At 36.7% G+C, this 5,242-nt stretch overlaps 1 long non-coding RNA gene across 1 annotated transcript; it reads left to right on the top strand.

Annotated features, from left to right (window-relative positions):
• The first annotated feature begins 272 nt into the window (after positions 1-272).
• On the top strand, positions 273-4,659 carry LOC105034325 (uncharacterized). Its single transcript, XR_830134.4, has 2 exons — positions 273-4,237; positions 4,364-4,659. It is a non-coding gene; the product is annotated as an uncharacterized lncRNA (long non-coding RNA).
• The last annotated feature ends 583 nt before the right edge of the window (positions 4,660-5,242 follow it).

Genomic DNA, 5,242 nt, shown 5'->3' on the forward strand with positions numbered 1-5,242 from the left:
CTACAAAACTTGCCGTCCACTTCCTTCTTTTCCTCTTATTTGTACAACAATATGGAAGATTTCACCAAGGAAAATCAGATAAGGATCTGATTTACCATGAAAACTTGTTGGTTGGGGCATCTCAGATTATTTTGGGTGGTGGATTTGAGAGAGGAGCAACATCTCTTGGAAGAGTCCAAACATTGTTGGACTCTTCACCCTTAGCATTACATGCCAAATAAAAAGGAGATATTAATCTCTTTTGCACGTGTTAGAGATAAGAGAAAGTGCTCTTCATGGTGAAGGCTTTGGGGCATGGTTCATGGCATGAAAAAAGAAGAGGAGAGTCCTTCTTCTTTGGGTGAGCACAAATCGAGTTTTCTAGGGTTTCTTCCTAAGGGTTTGGAAAGAGAGAAAAAGAAAAGAGAAGAGTATCTCCTCTCTAAATTTCTTTCACCTCTCCATCTCCTTCAGATGTCCTTCTTCAATATCTAGAAAGGTTCAAGAGATTTGAAGAAAGGATCCATATTAATCGAGAAGATGGCAATACAAGAATTTATCTTTCACGATATTTAAAAATTAAAATATCATAAAAATATAAACTATTTGGCGATGTTATGAAATATCGCTGATGAGAAAGATTTTGTATGATGTTTAGTCTTGGATTATAATATCTTTGCTTGATGTTTGAGACTAAAACGTCACATTTTGATTTTTTTTTTTTTTTTTTTTGTTGTTGCCCGCCTGCTCCAGAATAAGCCCACGTTTTGCTCTAATGTTTTTTTTTTTGTTGCCCGCTTGCCCCAGAATAAGCCCGCGTGCCTCTTTTCTCTATGCCCCAAAACAGACCCGCAGCGATCCCTATTCCCGTGCCCCAAAACAAACCCTCTCTTCCCCACGCTCCTCTCCTCTCTTCCTCGTGCGCCTCTCTTCCCCATGCCCCAAAACATCGCCTCTTATCCTCGCGATGCATGCCACCCCCTCCTCTCACGGATCGCCATTCGCCGTCGCCACCACCGTCGTTCGCCAACGCAACTGCCTCTCACCATCACGATGCATGCCGCGGCCGTTCGCCTCGTCTCACGAACCACCATTCACCACCACCGCCGTTCGTAGCCTCTCAGGACCAGCGTTCGCCTCCTCTCATGACCTCCATTCATCTGCGCTCGTCACCAACCTCCGTGGTCTGTTCGAACTTTCCATCTGTCAGCCATCACTATTTTTTCAAGGTCTTGTCTTCTCCCATCGGCTCTTCATCTTTCCTTAGTCGAGACAGAGCCTTCATCTTCTCCCATCGGCACCCCTCCCTGTTGTGCCCTTGTTTTGCTCCCTTGCTACTGGCATTCTATGGGGAGTCATCCGATCGGGGCCTTCTTTCTCCTCTTCCTGCTGCTCTCCCATCTCTGGCTGGGAGCTGACCGTACTCGAGACCCCCTATGGCATCCTATGGGGAGTCACCATTCTTCCTCGGTGAAGTTCGATCTTCGAAAATAGGTGGTCCCATTCCCACCTACGATAGGCACCCATTCCTTCTCTAGTCGGATTTGATCCTCCCCTTTCTCTCTTCTTGTGGGGGGTTGCCGATGTTCGAAACCTAGTCGGCCCCTTCCCACCTCTAGTCTCCGATCAGCCATTGGTCATTCACCAGAATCGTATCGGAGTCTCTGCTCTCCCTCTCCTCCTCCGACTGTCTGCTGCCAGAATTTCACGGGGAACCCATGCCAGACCCTCCTCTCCCTCCCCTCCTTCGACTGTGATTTCATGCCTATAATCTATTTGTGGTTTTATTTTTGCAATGAGAAATCTATTTTTGGATTTTTTTTTTGTTTGATTTTTTTTTATTGTCTTAAATCGTGAGTCTCAAGTGATTTCACACTGACAATTCATTTGTGGTTTTGCTTTTATAATGAGAAATCTATTGTTTGGAGATCGAGGATTTAGATATTTCTCTTACCTGCCCTTCAATGGATGTTTCTTTGCTTTTTCAAAATGTTAGATGGGATTGAAAAGAATTGGAGTTGAAGGGTGTTTTGAACTTTTGATCCTCAGATTCTCCTATCCTCTATCTTCTTCGAACTTCATGAATGTTGGTAGCAAGTATTTCTTGTTCATTATGTGGTAGCCCAACTTGCTATAGTTTTGTAGTATGCCAGGATTTAAATTTTAATACCTATCTTCAGATTTTTGTTTTAAGATTTGTATGAAGAGGCTATTATGACTTTGGATTAAATTTTGCTGATTCAATTATTTCAAATGACCGTAATCTTGGATGGTCTGCTTTTACAGGCAATCGATTGTAGTCATTTTGATTTAGCTGCAGATTAAATAATGAATCTGAGCCTCCTCTTCCTCTTCCCTTCTTTGTTGTTCTAATTATTTAGTAATTGTGTATGCTGATTTTTTAATTTTGAATTAAATGTTTCACTGGAAGTTGTCATCCAAACTCTTCTTGATATTGGTTCAAAAAGTTTCACTCATTTAATCACAGTTTTGGAGAGATATGGTTAAGTCATAGCTAAGTTGTGTCCTGGTCATGATAAGCAAGTTTTGCTAATAGACGAAGTCAGTTCCTACTGGAAGAACAATACTCAGATGACTGCTATTGCTATTGACAAAATGATGAGTTACCGACTCATATCCAATTTGTCAATTGTGAGATGAATTTTTTCTCTTTCTAATGTCAACCAATTCCATATTTCAGATCATCCACGGGAGGTATGCTTTGCATCTTAATACTTTTATAATCTGTTACGATTTATTGGTAAGGTTTATGACGTTATTGCATTTTGTCATAGAACTTGGCCAGCAGTATGCTATTCTTAGTACTACTGCAAATTCGACAAGATGGATTTATCATTTTCTTTTCAGATTGACATGGTGAACCTTCGTTTAAAATAGTAAATCTAAATCTGCATAATCACATCACAATATTTACATAGCTTAGTTAAGAAAGATACAAGTGCACATTCTTTTTTCAAGGGAGCTATTGAATATATTTTTTTAACTTGTTTGAGCTTTCGTGCAGCGCATATCGCCAGATATTTTTTTTGAGATGTTTAATGGATATCTAAATCGAGGTAAGCCAATTGCAAACATGACATTTAGGATTTATGGTGTGCTTAGCATATATACAGGTGTGGAGGCAATGTCTTCTTTCAAGCAAGTTCATGACATGAAGATTCCTCTAAAACAAATGTTCCTCATTCAAGTAAATTGCACTAACCCATGGCTCTTCATAATAATCCCACTTAAAGGAAGGAACACCACAAATTGAGAAAAAGTGATGAAGAAATGCATTCTCCTAAGATGTTGGACCAATTTGTTATGATCAATACTTGTGCATATCTAATGATTACCTGTACCAAATTATAGTACATTTGAGTGTTTTGGAATGGATGATATGTTCTCACGAGTAGCCTCTATTTACATGAAGTAGATTATTGGCATAGCATTGTCAACAGTGGCTAATTTGGTTACAGGATAATGGATGTTTAGTTTGGATTATGGTGGCTGGTTTGGTTTGGATTATGATGGTTATTTTGGTTTGAGAATATCTTTTATGGTGGCTGATTTTAGAACTTAAATTATAGTTGGTTTGACAAATTCTTGATTAATGGATACAGATAGTTTGCTGCTTCTTGATTGATTATAGTGTCATTCAGATATTTTTTTACATATTTTCTTATCAGTGCCTCCATCTATCTCCTTTTATTGTTTATTTTCAAGCATGGGAGAATAATTATAAAGAAACCAAAGATTGTAGGTTTTTTCATTACTTTGAATATAAAAGTGGAAGGTCTAATGTTAGTATCTATTCTCGAATCTTTTAAATAGAAGATTTCATTTAATATTTGATTACTCAAGTTTGATATGATATACTTCATTGATGATTATATGTAGTCAATAAATCTGTTTATCTTTGTATTAACTTATTTTTCTTTGCTATTTCATTTAGGTCATACTTTTTATATGAAGAAAGTATTAAAATGATCGGAATGCTAGACAACTGAGGAAGTTTCAAGTTTGAACAATGAGAGATCCTTGTTCTTTTCTTTGTTGGGAGTTGGAGCACGTCCAGAAGGGAAGAGTTTCTCTTTTATGTCTAAGAAGAGACTTCAAAAGGAGTTGGAGCAGTCACAAAAGCATAATCAAGAGATGAAGAATGAGATTGTAGACATTAAGGCGCAGATGGAGCGTCAACAAAAGATTTTGGAAACTTTATGTGCATCACAGAATATCTCTTTATCAAATTTATGACGTAAGTTACTTAAGTTATTTTTTTAATGTGTCCCTAAATCTTTTTTATAAGCATAATGGAACAATATATATATTTTGTTACTGTAATATATAGAGAATTAATTGATTATGTTTTTCTTTTTGATAGGGATCTTATGATTCAAGAACTTGTGAAGATGTGGTTTTGAGGACATCATGGTAGAGCGACCTTTTGCATTTTAGATTGTCGACTTATGAACTCATTTATTTTGTTATAGACAGTTGGATAATGAGTTTGTTTGCTTTTGGTTAGAGGTAATTGTTTGCTTTTGGTAGAGATATGATCTCTTGGTGCTTTTAGTTGGAAATACCATCTCTTTGGATGCTTGGATAATTTATTTTTTGGATTATAAACTTTGTGTATGGATTCATCTTGATTATGAATTACATGTGAGTTTATACTTTAGTTGTTGAATGATTTATTGACTGAATATGGATGATTTACTTGGTATTTGAATATATACCATAAAATATGAAATTTTGTACAGGTTATAATTGAACTATCAATGAAGCAAAATTTGGCCATCACAAAATATCCTTGTTTTGCAACATTAGTGAAATCATTCCACGATATTTGAGAAATATCGTCAAAGATCTTTGTTCATTCCACGATGTTGGCAAAACATCGCATAATCTGTCATGTTTCATGACGTTTGTCAGACGTCACGAAAGACATTTGTTCCACGATGTTAGTGAAATATCGTTTAATCAATCTGTTGGAAAATGTGTCCAAAAAATCAATCGTTAGCCTGTTGACGGTTGAGCAATCTTGTATGGTAATTAATTTGTTAATAAATAAAATATATTTAATATTTTCATCATAAGTTTTCATCTTTTAATGAACTCTGTTGTTATGATGAAGTCTTTAGGACTATTTAGATTTGATAAAGAGAGGATTTATTGATTAGTCCTTAAAATTGTTCATGACCAAATGATATGCTGTTAATAAGGACGACAGCTTCTATCGAGCATAGGTCGCTGTAGGTCA

Source organism: Elaeis guineensis, chromosome 15 (genome assembly GCF_000442705.2).
Source record: "Elaeis guineensis isolate ETL-2024a chromosome 15, EG11, whole genome shotgun sequence".
Lineage (NCBI taxonomy): Eukaryota > Viridiplantae > Streptophyta > Magnoliopsida > Arecales > Arecaceae > Elaeis > Elaeis guineensis.